General features: G+C 37.3%; 2 long non-coding RNA genes across 3 annotated transcripts; both read left to right on the top strand.

Annotated features, from left to right (window-relative positions):
- The first annotated feature begins 2,575 nt into the window (after nucleotides 1-2,575).
- Nucleotides 2,576-4,311, top strand: LOC127506281 (uncharacterized). Of its 2 annotated transcripts, XR_007927947.1 has the most exons (4): nucleotides 2,576-2,590; nucleotides 3,269-3,621; nucleotides 3,717-4,034; nucleotides 4,171-4,311. It is a non-coding gene; the product is annotated as an uncharacterized LOC127506281 (long non-coding RNA). The 2 variants fall into 2 exon arrangements; XR_007927946.1 differs by lacking the exon at nucleotides 2,576-2,590 and having other exon boundaries at nucleotides 3,260-3,621.
- Nucleotides 4,312-4,426: 115 nt separating this feature from the next.
- LOC127506282 (uncharacterized) lies at nucleotides 4,427-6,560 on the top strand. Its single transcript, XR_007927948.1, has 2 exons — nucleotides 4,427-4,488; nucleotides 5,148-6,560. It is a non-coding gene; the product is annotated as an uncharacterized LOC127506282 (long non-coding RNA).
- Nucleotides 6,561-15,472: the final 8,912 nt, after the last annotated feature.

Below are 15,472 nucleotides of genomic sequence, written 5' to 3' on the forward strand. Positions count from 1 at the left end.
TTGAAAAAATAATTTTCACTTTTGGTTGTTGTTTAGAAACTAATATAATATTTTGGAGCTAATATTTTAGAAATAGAAAATTGCATTTTCTCTAGAAATTTTGACTTTTTAAGTTTTTATTCATTTCCATGAGTTTCCCAGGCCTTGCTAAACTGAATAAACTGATCCAGCTCTAATCGCTAAGTAGGCTAATAATCAAATCTCATTTCACACTTCCCATAAATTATAAATTGTAGACGCTTACATTTTCTTATTTTCTTACACCCACTGACTATTCCTATATTGTCTGTAAAAGCACAACACCAGAGGAAGACATTGCAGGGACGTTGATTATCCCAGTTAATCAAATATGTTAAATCCACACTCACTAAAAAGAAAAATTCAGTGACTCTTTCTGTAGGTTACAGCAATACACCACTAGGTGGCGATAAGTGAGTGTGTTTTTCTGTGTGTGTAGCGAGACCTGGGCCCTGCCCTGCCAGTAAACCTCAGTAAAACCAGAGTCAGAGCAATGCAGCACACATCCTAAAAAATGAAGCCAATACATTTCAATATAGTATTACTGAAGAAATGTACTAGCAAATTAGTTCTTCAGTTTGTATTATGTTAAATTTAACTTAAGTTTACATTTGTTTAAGTAAACATGCAAATTGAAAAGTCTATTTAGTAGGCCTATAATAATTCTGTATAAGTATATTCAGTTGGCAATAATATTATGTAAACAGGTCACATGTAGAAATAGTGACAGTGACAAAATGTGTGTTTTATTGTAGCGCCAACACAAGGAGTGTTGAATATGCTGGAATATATCAACTCACTCTGTGTTACAGTGTTTTATCAGTGTTTTCTTAGTGAATAAATTGATGGGAGACGATTTTTTGAAGCATTAGCTTTACTGACACAACACAACGCAAAGAGCATAAGAGACCAGTTACATTGGTGCCGTGACCCGGATGGGAGTGAGGTTTAGGGGGGTGAGTGTAAAGGAGGCCAGCTAGTAAAGAGCTGTGCAAGTAAAACCTCACTCCCTGGTCTCAAGAGGCACACTAGCGACTGATGCTAAAGGCGTCCTTATAAGGCGCCCACCTCCCGGTGGAAACACCGGTTCGAATCCCGCTCGGAGCAGTGCGAGTATTACACTAAGTTCAACTCTGAGAGCCTCTCCGATTGTTTACTAGCTGGGGTGGGACTTTACAGCTCTACAGCTCTCCCACTCCGAGTTGAAATTAGCACAGGTAAAGTTACAGTGGAAGTAGAGCTGCACAATTCTGGATAATCAATGGCAATTATCCTGATATTCTGAAGGAAAAAAAACCCCATTACAAACTAATTATTAACATGTAAAACGAATAGTTTTATAAACACAAAATTAAGTACAAGAAATATTTATTTTAGTGATATTTTAAACATATTTGTGACTCTGGACCACAAAACCAGTCATAAGGCAGGTATATTTGTAGCAATAGCCAACAATACATTGTATGGGTCAAAATTTTTCTCTTATGCCGAAAATCATTAGGATATTAAGTAAAGATCTTGTTCCATGAAGATATTTTGTAAATTTCCTACCGTAAATATATATATAAAAAAAATTACGGAACGAACGCGGCGCCAGTTCCATTTTTTCCGTAAGTAGAACAGGGAAGGTGTAGGACAGCATAAGCTTTTTGAAGAATACGCAATGCGGTTTGGCGGAAGCACTTCCGATGCGATCATTTGTGTTTATAAAGCATATGTATTTTTATTTACTTATTTTTTTTTTTTTTAGAAAATGACCGATCGTTTCGCTAGATAAGACCTTTATTCCTCGTCTGGTATCGTTTAATGACATGGGGGTGAGTAAATTATCAGGAAATTTTTATTTGGAAGTGAACTAATAATCCTTTAATCCATGGTCTGGTCTCGTGCACTTTATTTTCCACGCGCAGCCGCATAGTAAACACTTCTGAGGTAAATAAAGTAAAATAAAAAATGACAGAGCCTCAGCTGCTTTTCAGCACTTTTACTTGCCTATTCGTACAATAGAATATGTAACATTCATCGCCATAACCATTCATAAATAGCCTACTCTGCTTCCAAAATCTATGAATACTCAAAACGCATACATAAATTCGTCCATCGCAGATCCGTTTTAAACTCTTTCAACGGCTCTGCTCCATTGTAGGTCACGCGATGCGAAATGACAGTTAGGTGATTTTCCCTCTCCACTTCCTGTGAAGAAGTGATGTATCTATGTTCCCATTCGAACTGAACATGTTCGCTCCCTTCGGATTGGAATCTCACTTAAGAGTAATAGGTGAAGTCCACTTGCAAACGCATCACAGTAACTTCATTTAGACCCTGGTTCCTGCGGTCGAAAAACACCGAGCACTACCCCAAAGTTAGTTCCTGGGGTGGAAACGCGGCTCGCGAGACGGAGGGAAGTTAGCAGTGAAGGGCATAAAAATTTGGAGTGGAACGCAGCCCGAATGTAATGATAATTCGAACAACGAACGGCAGCTATAAGAATTCGCCAAAAACCAAAAGAAGAAGCCATAAGACTGAAAATGCTTGCTAATCGTTCTCTCTTCAGAAACCTTCGATGTCGCAAGTAAGTAAAGGATTTTAACATCCAAGAGTAATTAATCTGTTACATTAAGAAACGCAGAACGCAATGACCTTTAATCTAAGTGTCAATCTGTTCACGCAGACTAATATATTCCCTATTGCTGTTTAAGAAACTGTGCAATATTTCACATCAACCGTCTAAATTGTTAACAAGCAAACAAGCAGGTTTTGCTTTTAAAAAGTAGGAATTTAGAATTGCTTATAAAGGATGAGGGAATATCCGCCCAGTTTTTTTTTTTTTTTGGCCACATAGATGCTATACGTTATTATAGATACACAACCCTAACCATACCCCTGCAATAAAATAAAATAAAAATAAAAACTCTCGAGTTTAATTATTGAAATACTTTAAAACGAGGGAAAACAAACTGGAAGAGTTCTGCAATCTGTGATCAGCACTATAGGTGGCGATAGTGACAAGCGGAAAGTAGAGGGACAGGGCAGTACTTTTTTTTTTTACTAATTTAATCTTGTAAAAACATGGCGACAACAAAACATCATTACATTATAACAGCAGGATCAGGTGCAAGAGTAAATTACAAGGAAATAGGCAAATAATAAGAAAAAAACATAAAGATAAATAAGCTAGGGTTTTTTTTTTTTTGTTAAATCATATTCTTCTATTATAACCAAACTGGTTTTTTTTTTTTTCTCGATCCAGACTCCACCCCAAAGAACTGGTTAAGACCTAGCGATTGGCTGTGATGATTTGACATCATCAGTGAGCCAAACCAGTATGGTTGTGGGAAGCATGTAGGCGGAAAGTGCAGTTCAGTCTGTGACAGCTTGCAGTGCTTTAAGCAAGCCACTATTTCCTCCTTGAACTGGACTTTACATAGATTTAACTTAATGAATGTGGTCTGCATAGCTAGCAAAGACGGTCACGGAGCTCCTCAGCCTAATGCTTTAAAACAAACTGGGGAAGAATTTTTCAGAGCTAATTTTGGTCATTTTCCGGAATTTTAATCTTGAAGATGAAAACCATTGTCACTATCAGTTTGGCACTTCTTTCAGGTAGGTCAATTGATTTAATGGCCTGACACTTGTATAACCAAAAGAAACGGTACTGTCAGTTTCTGTTCTTCTAATGCAGTGGTTCTGATTTCCAGCTCTGATTGTTGCTGGGTCGAAGTTCGAGGCAACCCATAGACAGAATGTTACGCTACACTTCGACATAGATGAAGTGGAGAAAGCAGATCCAGTGAAGATTACTTTTAAACAAGACAACCAGGAAGAGACCAGTGTTATTGCACAGCACCCTTGGACCTACGAGGAAACCCCTCCACCTGGAGTTTCACTGCTGGTTGAGGAAGGACGCGTGTCTGTAACCATTCAGAATGTTAACAGCTCCAGATCAGGACTCTATACAGCACAAGCCTTCTTTGGAAAGGACACGTATGAGGTGAATGCTACGCTTGTTGTCAACGGTGAGTGAGTGTGTTACTATAATTTGTCTGTTATGTGTGTTTGCCTTTAATGTTTAACAATAAGGTTTGTGTGATGGGTCATTTGATTTGCAGTGTATAACCCTCTATCATTTTCTGTCCTTGTTGTATCCTATAGAAGCATCATTTTCCTCCACTATAACGCCACCATGCTCCTCCACCCCAAAACCTCTCAAAAACTCATCTCAACTCCTCTGGCTATGTGCATTAATTCCTCTCGTCATCTCAGGGGGTTGTTTACGTCTGTAAATGCCGGAGGGCAAGTACTGCTTACATTTATTCTTTTATCGATGAATATGATGTCCATATTCAGCAAACGGCAACAGCAACTTTTTATTTGGTTACGTGACTTGTAATTGTGTTTTTGTGTTGACTTTCAGAAACGTGAGTCAGCAGCGGATGTTGAAGAAGCCACAGAAACCTCTGCTGTCTGCAAGTATGAAGCCCTTCACCTCTCTCTCAACCTTTCAGGTCTTTTGATGTATCTAATGACATTTTTCATAAAGCAGAGGTGTAAAACTATACTTGAGTAAAAGTACAGATACCTTACATCGAAAATGACTCCACAACAAGTTACAAGTAACCAATTACAATATGACTTGAGTAAAAGTCTTAAAGTATCTGATTTTAACAGTATTTTACTCATGCTGAAGGTAGGCTCAGAGATGCACTAGTCCTGAGAGACATGCCAGTGAAAATAAGAAACAATTGATTTGTAAGATGAGAAATCAAGTTTATTTTCTAAAATCAAAATAAAACTGAACAACTCAATGCTGCAATAAATCAAGGTCGACACAACAACCTTTTAAACGTCAAGTCTCAGTTGAGCTCAAGTGCACAGAAAGGCCATAAGTAAACCAATATCCTTCAAAACGGTCTTGTCAATATAGCGGATAAATAAAACAGTATTAAGTAAAATTAAGCCTTGAGCCTTGGCCCAGAGAAAACACCTGCGCTTCTGGATCATGTTTAGATATGGCTTCTTTTTTGACCTATAGAGTTTTAGCCGGCAACGGCGAATGGCACGGTGGATTGTGTTCACCGACAATGTTTTCTGGAAGTATTCCTGAGCCCATGTTGTGATTTCCATTACAGTAGCATTCCTGTATGTGATGCAGTGCCGTCTAAGGGCCCGAAGATCACGGGCATCCAGTATGGTTTTCCGGCCTTGACCCTTACGCACAGAGATTGTTCCAGATTCTCTGAATCTTTGGATGATATTATGCACTGTAGATGATGATAACTTCAAACTCTTTGCAATTTTTCTCTGAGAAACTCCTTTCTGATATTGCTCCACTATTTTTCGCCGCAGCATTGGGGGAATTGGTGATCCTCTGCCCATCTTGACTTCTGAGAGACACTGCCACTCTGAGAGGCTCTTTTTATACCCAATCATGTTGCCAATTGACCTAATAAGTTGCAAATTGGTCCTCCAGCTGTTCCTTATATGTACATTTAACTTTCCGGCCTCTTATTGCTACCTGTCCCAACTTTTTTGGAATGTGTAGCTCTCATGAAATCCAAAATGAGCCAATATTTGGCATGACATTTCAAAATGTCTCACTTTCAACATTTGATATGCTATCTATATTCTATTGTGAATAAAATATAAGTTTATGAGATTTGTAAATTATTGCATTCCTTTTTTATTCACAATTTGTACAGTGTCCCAACTTTTTTGGAATCAAGTTTGTATAACCCATTTATAATTTAAATATAAGTTTTATTTTTCATGTCGCTAAGTACACATTGCAAAATTTCAGGAGTGACAACTGTATTAAATTGTGGGATTGGATCTGTTTGACAGAGAAAAACCACAGCAATGATGGTCAGATATGTCAAAATAGATCTGTGCATTAAGTCTTGCTGTGTAAGTGCAATAAAACTTCTGCTTGTTCTGTTACCTGTAATGTTTCTTTGATTTTCGTTTTATTACTAACTTTTCTTATTAACTGAACAGTATTTGAAGGCTAAATACCAAAGTTTTCATCTATTTATTTATAGTCATTAAAAGCATTAAAATTAAAAGCTAATTTCTGTGTGTGTGTGGCAAAGTTGGTCCCAAGAACCGTGAAATTTGACTTATTGGTACCGACTGATGAAATTTTGGTACAGTAATAACACTAATTTAGATCATATTCCAATTGAATACAGAAATAATCAGATTTGACTGACAGTGTGAACGTTGCCTTTAAAGCCTGCTGAACTGTCAGATGCGGTTCATTTTTCTTAAGCACACGTACAATTAATATGAACAACAGTACTTTTTCAAACACAAGTGCCACATTGGAGAGTCAGGCTATGATTAGTGTTTCCAGTTATGTGTGCAATATTAATAAATCAGTCAATGGACAGTGTTCACGATCTGTGGATGAGATGAGATACTGTATGAAGCGACATTCATTTCTTTTGCAAGTGCAAAAGATTAAGATTTCTTTGTATTTTTGTATAAGTGGGCACAAATTTGTAAGTGTAAAAATATTTGCATAAATTTGTATCCTAAAATCATTTCTTGTCAATGTCTATCTCTGTCTTTTTCCCCCACTTGTATATTTTCCCACAGCTTTGACTGGTGTTTTCTCATCTGACTGGTTAAATGCACTCATCAGCTTCACTGCCAGAGTAATATCATAAAAGTTAAACAATACACATTAATTTATAGTGTGTACAGTTTAAGATGACATCATATATTCATACAATATAAATTTGTTTACATTTAAAAGTGTACATGCACAAAAACACAGACTTGAAGTAATACAGATTGAATTTATTTCATGAAAATGTGTATTTACACATTCACTACAAGAATTATGTTAACTTGTATGCTGGTATGGATGCTATTAATTTGAATTTTTAATCGTTTCAAGAAGTACAGTTTTTATTATTTATTTTTATTATTTTTATGTTTTAAGAAGTAAGTAAGAAGCAAGTTGTATAACTTGCAGTATTGTTGAGACTGCAGGTTTGATGTATCAGATGAACAAATGTTTCTACAGCTCTGATCTTCAAACAGATCAATACATCATGATGTACCTCAGGATGTGCATACTTGCAGTATTTGGCAAAAACAGACCTACTACCAGATATGTAGTTCACATATCAAGAGAGATCACACAGTTAAAGCACACATCTTTTCACTTAATCATCACACGACACAACTCTTGGATACAAGTTGCATGCAAGCAAAACCACTTCCTCATGATCTACAAAAACTGGTGTACAACATGTGTACAATCATGTACAACAAAAACCACAGAACAAGAAATTACATGGACTTGATACACATGCACACATCATTACTTGATTATGCCGGCATTTACCATCTTTTAAACTGTGGTGGTGGTGTGTAATTGTTTTGCCTGTTTCAAATGAGTATGATACTATGTTGTTGTTTTTGGCCAACATTTTGTTCAATCAGTTATTCTTTTAAAGAATGTCACAACACGGTTTAATTTCAGTCAGAATTACATTTATTTCTTGTGAGAATTCCCCCCAAACCTTTCGTTTTGGCTTTTGGCCTTCCAGTCTCATTCTGCACCATCAAACAGACCATGTGGATGGGTTTTTATAGCATTAGCATGCCCCTTATTGGACTGAACCATTGGTAGTTTTGTCTGGGGGAAGGGGGAATAGCAGCTGAATGATTCTTAACTTTTCTGTTCCTTTTTCATTTTTATATGGTGTGTTTAGAGGGGTCATGAACTGATAACCATACTATAAGAATATCCTGTAAGTTTAAGAACTGGAAACTTCCTTGTTATTCCAATAAAAGCTTTTATTGACACCAGACCCATCCAACGACTGATCCTGGAATGTGCCTATCTATGACGTCATAGGTAGGTGAAACCCCGCCTCCACAGAAGAAACCAACGCCTACTTCATCATTGTAACGTTAGCCCCGCCCACTGGCGTGTTAGTGAGATGAGGAGGAGAGAAGAGCGATACAGGACTAAAAATAACATTACCTTTGAAAGGATCCTAATGCTAGGAATATGGTGATTTATGTTCAACAATGTTAATGTCTCAGTTAAGCTTTATTTATTTGTATTCGGTACATTTCACTCTGGATTCTTTGGTAAATCAATCACATTTTGGTACAGGCTTTGCAAACAGACTTTTACGATATGGACTCGACAGTAATGCAACAACATGTAAGTAACTGTGTTCATTCTAATACCTGATCTGATATATAATGATTCATGTACAGTCAGATGTTCTTTGTCTGTGTCAGTAAATCAAACCAGTGACTAAACGCTCAACTTCACGTTGTTTCTCTTAGTAGGATGAAAATAATCTGTTATTATGATCTGTTATCTGGTGATTAAATTATGTAAAGAAAGCGATCAAAGAACGCAATTGCTGGAGCTGTCAATCAAACGGCGTGCGCTGGAACTATCAAACAGTGCGAGTTTATCAGCAACTGAGTTCTATGCCCGTTTTATTCAATGAATCTCTTAGTTGTATCACGTTTGCACTGTTAGTGAAGATGAAAGCATTCGTTAGTGTGCAGAAATTGAGTTGTAATGACGAGATCACTGCTTTCATGTGCTCAACAACATGTTTGTGATCAGCTACAATGTTCATCACTGCAACCTTTCATGCCACGATCTAAATACAATGCTGTAGATCTAAATAAAATCAACACTTTTCACGATTAGTTAACCTTTGAGAGCTGTAATAGTAAAAACGTGCTAAAAGTTTTCGAGAGAGTAATATTTAGTTATTTCATATGCAAAGATGTTAGCCAATCACAGCAGTGGGCGTTTCCACTGAAGTCTCACAGCAGACACGCCCCTTAAAACAGAGCGTTCAAATCAGAGGGCTAAAATCAGGGTAGGAAAAATGCCTTTCGTTTCTAAATTATGACAATTTTTGATGTAAAAAGCATACTAACATTATAAGTGCACCCAAGGAAACATTATAAAACAATAAAACAACACAGTTCATGACCCCTTTAAGCACCCATGGGTTTATACAGATTGTTAGTTGTGTATATGTAATGTTTCATTATTATTATTTTTTTTACTTTTGTGTATAATGTATTGGATTCGAACCTGTGTCAAAAAGCTACTTTCATGTGCCATACTCCCAACGGCCTACGCCATTGAAGTTACATGTAACGCGGTTTTTTAGCATTTAACTAAAAATATTCTATGGCTAAATTACATGCCTAGGTACATCTGTTGGTATCTTAAGCATTAAATTAGGTAAATTCGCTGTTTTGGGTTGACACATGACAACTTACCAGCATAAAAAGATATAAGTTCCCTCTCCTTTCCTTCGCTACACTGCCGCTGAGAGGCCGCCATCTTGTTTGAATTTTTTCTGAACTCTCCAAGCCGATCACGTGATCGGCTGCTAGCATTCTGATTGGAGGATCTCAAAAAATTGCCCACGACTGATCTAAAGTATCCGATAGAAATTTGTTGCTCATTCTCAATGCTCAAACATTGCTCAAAAAGTTGCCCCGTGTATCTTCAACTTTTCAATAGATTAAAGAAGCGTCTAGCTGCAGCCTGTGGTGGAGGTCCAAACTAGTCTCGCATAGACTGACAGCAGAAGTTCTGGACTCTATCGCAGCTTTCATTGGCCAAGGACCACCCAAGAGGACGTTTGACTGACGTGTAACGCAACCAATCACAGTTCGTTTTGTTTCGCGTCATGTTTAGGGGAGTGAAAATGTAAAGTCGATGTCCCTTCAAAAATTAGACCGGCGTGCATCTATAAATTATTAATTTTAAGAATGTTGTGCAAGTTTACTGCAACAATGGAGCCACGAACTTCACATACTTTTGAAAATCCAGCATTTAGTTGATCCTGGTAAGCGCTTGTAAACATGACTGCGTTCTTCCACAAGGGGGTTTGGCTTCACTGCATTTGTTTCCACGCAGAACGCGACACATGCGTCTCCCGGACATCCTGTAGAATTCAACCAACCAGATGACGACTTCACAACTCCTGAAGTGTTTCCAGATAAGTGTGCCATATGCATCAGACGTTCAGCCAGCGGTCTGTGGGCATGACGTCTGAGGCTGAGACTACGTTCAACCCGGCCCACATCCAAGTGTGACGTCAGAAGCCAGATTTTATTGTTCATGTCAATCACAGTATTATACTGACTACACCAAACACTGATCCCTAAACCAACCCGTAACCTTAACAAATGAAATTAGCTGGAAATTAGCTGGATTTCTGGTGAAGTGGTTTGGAGGAAAAGTCGCGCTTATCCTCATTAACTTTTAACATAGAAAAGACTTAACCCTGACCCAATTCTTTATCATTTACTTATTATATTTGTCTTTTTTTGACAGACCACACTGAAAGCCACCTAAAACCTAACTTTACACCTGAAACACACTCAAAACCTACCCTTATGCCTGAAACACACCTAAAACCTACCTGAAACACTCAAAACCTACCATTACACTTAAAAGTGTGTAATGATAGGTGGCTACCATTACACTTTGTTTTTCATCATTCTCTACTTGTATTATCTCTTCCTTGATAACTGTACATTGTAAAGCGTCCTTGAGCCCTGGAAAGGCGCTATATAAATCAAACTTATTATTATTATTATTAGAAGGCCTTTCAAACGGAAACCTACATACAACAAATAGGGGTTTCCAGGGCGGCACAGGGATGAGGAGTCACCATAGATATATCATCTACCCAATAAACAGGAGAAAAGTAATATTAAAATATTTGGGCCATATTTGCCATGTTACATGTAGGCCACTTAAGGCTCACATACATTTTGTCCAGGCCATATGAAGGCCTGCAGTCTTGCATCATTGCATGAAGTGACCCACATCCGTTTAATATCTGGGCCAATACCTACCGCAATAAAAACAGGAAAAGGATGTCTGGGGCATGAGACGGAGGGCAGTACGGCAGCGACCGCTACAGCAGAGCTCTACGACACTTACACAAGGAGCTCTCCACCACTGTCGTCTTTCTCAGCATTTAAGCGTTCCCACTCCTCAGAATAATCTCCCGCAGCTGAGCCCAGTTATTGATTGCAGGTCAGAGATGAACAAATGCTTCTACAGCTCAATCAGATCAATGCATCATGATTTATGTTAGGATATGCATACTTCAAGTATTTACAAAAGAAGGGGAAATAATTGTTTAGAATCTGGTTATATGGCAAAAGTCAAAAGAGGACATGTCTTCATATAGGCACTGTATGACTGCATTTGTGTCTCAGGAAAACCACAGTTTATCTTGTGGTTATCAGGATTGTTTCACATCTCTGTGTTTGCCATAGTGAAGGACTGCTTAAGAACAGCTGTTGCGTGTGTACAAAACCACATTCTCAAGACAAACACACTAAGCACTTGACCTGTAATAACCTGTAGGCCTAATGCAATAGTAGCTAGCCTACAACAAATGCTTACCACATGTAACTGGTCAGTTTTCTGCGTCGAGTTTTGAAGCGTTGTGGAGACAGACACGGGACAGCAAGCAGCAGTTTCACTGATATGAAAACAACAGAAAAGCAGCCTCTATGAGTGACTCATGCTCTCTTCCATGCAATCACAATGCCCAGAGGAAGAGGAGGGGACAGGAAATTATGTTGGCTCATGATGATATCACCACAAGGGGAAAAGCACTCACATTTCAATTAGGCAGTTATATCAAGTGTATGTAAACAAACAATTTTGTATGAATTCTAATAAACAATATATGTATTTAACAGGAAGCTTTCTGTACATGTTACACACACATCAAATGAGCAAAGCTAATTATAACAGGATTATCACATGTACAGTGTCACAAGAATTTACCATTAGATGCCATATATGGTTTTTAAGGGTGAGCAAAAACACTCCGTTTTTGTGTGTGGCCCTTTAAATGCAAATGAGCTGCTGATCCCAAGAAGAGGGCGGAGCTTCAAGAGCTCCTGTTTTAGCACACAGCCTCAGCAGCGCCGATTACCTCATGCAGACTCACTGAAAATGTCAGAAACTGTTCAGACTTTTATGTTCAAACCGAAGTTGGACAATGATGGAGAGACTCAAGAAGAAGTGACAACATGTAGAAAGCAACAGGACTTTTCTGAATGGTTAGTTGATTAATTTATGTAGCTGATGTGGAGTTATCTTAAAGGGTTAGTTCACCCAAAAATGAAAATAATGTCATTAATTACTCACCCTCATGCCGTTTCACACCCGTAAGACCTTCTTTAATCGTCGGAACACAAATTGAGATATTTTTGTTGAAATCCGATGGCTCCGTGAGGCCTACATAGGGAGCAATGACATTTCCTCTCTCAAGATCTATAAAGGTACTAAAAACATATTTAAATCAGTTCATGTGAGTACAGTGGTTCAATATTAATATTATAAAGCGACGAGAATATTTTTGGTGCGCCAAAAAGAACAAAATAATGACTAATTTAGTGATGGCCGATTTCAAAACACTGCTTCTGGAAGCTTCGGAGCGTTATGAATCAGCGTGTCGAATCATGATTCGGATCGTGTGTCAAACTGCTGAAATCACGTGACTTTGGCGCTTCGAACCGCTTATTCGACACGCTGATTCATTATACTCCACTATGCTTTTATTTGAATAACTGGGATAATCAACGTCCCTGCAATGTCTTCCTCTGGCGGTGTGCTTTTTCAGACACCATAACTAACTCCCCTGACTGCTTTGTCAGACATAACAGTGGATTCGGCGTTATGACTAGTTAGATCACCTGTCAATCAAACTCCCTGCGACAGGTCAATTGTTAAATATTAGGGTTTTTATTAGGCTTTTTAATAGTTGTCTTTATTTGTTGTCTTGTCAGTCAGTTGTAACCTCAGTTGAACCTATGTAGTTTTTGTCAACTCTGTCAAAACATCAACTGAACTACATGATATTATGATTTACCTATGGTTATATATGTTTAATATTAAAAAGGAGGGTAGAGAATTAATGAATTTAGGAAGTGGAGTGATCATAATTACCCTAACCCAGAAAAAAAAAAAAAAAATTAGAGAATGTATTTTTTCACTTGGCTCCTTTAATGAAGACCATTATTACAGGCTAATTGAAGACTTTACACTGTTGTTGGATGGATCAAATAAAATATGCTTTTTAATGCATCTGATGGAGTTGACACAAATCAAGTTGAAGTGAATAAATGTACATTTTTAGAAAAAAGAAAAACATTTTTCTTAAAAACCTGTTCCCTAACATGGTTCATTAGCTGACTCTCAAACTGTACAAGTGGACCAACTTTCATGCATTTTCACATATCACACAAGAGGAAACAACTTGTTTTGGTAGTCAACATTTCCACAAGGTTCCTGGCCAGAAAATGAAAGAGCTCTGTTTTTTTTTTGGTCTACTCTCAGGACGCCTTTCCAGTTTTTTGGTAACTTGTTTTTTCCATCCACCCTTCTTCTTGTCCGCTTTCCCTGCTTCTGTCCGTCTTGGTGTTAGTATAGTAACAGTTCATGGAGAGGAAGGGCTGTTCTGAGAGGTATCAACTGAAAATAAATGCTTCCCCCTTGTGGACACTAATGTAATAGACAACTCTGGTCCCAGAGAGTGATTGTAAATTAAGAGTACATGAAATATGCTTGAAACATTTTTTCTGCATCTTCTCAGATACTGCAAATTCATTTTAATCCTTCTCACAATGTCACTGAGTTTACCATTAATATTCACCTGAACAGTTTATGATGTTGTATATCATTGTAATCCTTGACCATAAAAACATAGTAGACACCTTTTCTGTGTTATCATGTTTGATTTAGGAGAGGAGATACAAAACAGGCCTATGTAGCCTAATTTGGTTATGGCAGAAAATTAAAATGGCTTTTTTGCAATGGCTTCATTTCTGAAATGGTTCAGGTCTTCAGGCCTCGTTCTTATCTGCCAAGGTGGTAACATCAAAATACCTAAATAAACTGATCAGCAATTTAGACTTAGTTGTATTCGCTAAGAAATATTAAAATCTCATTTGACACTTTTTCCCATAAATTTTCCCATTTTCTTACTTTATTACACCCACTGACTATTCCTGTGTTGTCTGTAAAAGCACACCATCAGAGGAAGATTACTGATTAAAAGGTTAACTTCTCATGGCTCCCCCTTGTGGAATAATAGAACATTACAGTAAATAGGAAGACAGTTTTCAAACAAGAGTGTATGAGAAAAAAGTTTTATATGTTGTTGATTTGATAGATGTATTCAATATAATTCATTCATGGAGAAATTTGCCATAAAACGTTCCTTTAGTGAATTTAATAGTGTGTGTAAAGTAATCCATCTTTCATTAAAACAATTAATACAAAACACTCTTATATTCAAGGCTATTTGTTAAATTGTCTGGACAAAAAGTGGAAATGTATTCAAATGTAAATTATTTTATGACTTCAATACACCATCAAAAGTTAATTTTTTTGAAGGCATCTTCAAACAATTATGAAAAATAACACTATTTCAAGGATACAACTTGAAGAAAACGCTAAGATCTGCACATTTCCTTTTCTACTTTGTCAGTGATGCACTGAGACAGACAATTGTATTTACACTGCAATAAATAAGTAGGCCGATCTGTTTCCACTAAAAATAGACTATAAACATCCTAAAAGATATGTTCAGCTTATCAGCAAAACTGCACAAATTTGATTTGAATTTATGCAGTTTTGAATTTATGCAATTGAATGAATCAACTGAAGTATTTATAATTTTGTTTTTTATGGATATTTTGACATATTTATTCTAAAACATAACAAGGATATTGGATGTTTTTATCAATGTAATGTGTAGGGCACAAATGGTATTTATAGTCATATCTAATATTTCTAATGTCTTGAACCTTTGATGATGTTAACCATGGTGTCACGTGGATGGGAATATGCATGGAAATGATATTCAGATGAGGTTATGCATAGTAAAACTAGGCGTTGTAAGCTCCATATATGGTGATTTTGGGGAGGAGACGGGTGGAGATGCACATATGCACAATCTTCCGCTGACTGGGATTTATAAAGGGATTTTTGCGCAGATTCTGGTGTTCATGGTTTTATAAATCCGAAAATTTTGGTGCGTACACAGAATCTAGCCTTTTGTGTGTATGTACACTTTTAGGATGAAATCTACAGAAAGTTTTATAAATAAGGCCCCAGGACTCTTATCACACATGTGAAGTTTGGGGCAGATTGGACATTGTACACCTGAGTTACAACAGCTTCCTGTTTAATGGCGACTTTGTTGGTCAGCCACAGACACGCCCTTCAGCGAAAACTCAAGATCTTCACAATTTCACAAAGGCCTTTAGATTAGACTGACCAAAAATGATGTTGATCTGATTAAATCTCTATGAGTTAATCTCAGTGTAAAACATGTCATTTCCTGTTGCCAGCAGGTGGCGCTATGACTGTAACTGAATATAGCCAAGTAGATATCTTCAGGCCAGCACT

The sequence above is a fragment of the Ctenopharyngodon idella genome, chromosome 23 (assembly GCF_019924925.1).
Source record: "Ctenopharyngodon idella isolate HZGC_01 chromosome 23, HZGC01, whole genome shotgun sequence".
Classification (NCBI taxonomy): Eukaryota; Metazoa; Chordata; class Actinopteri; order Cypriniformes; family Xenocyprididae; genus Ctenopharyngodon; species Ctenopharyngodon idella.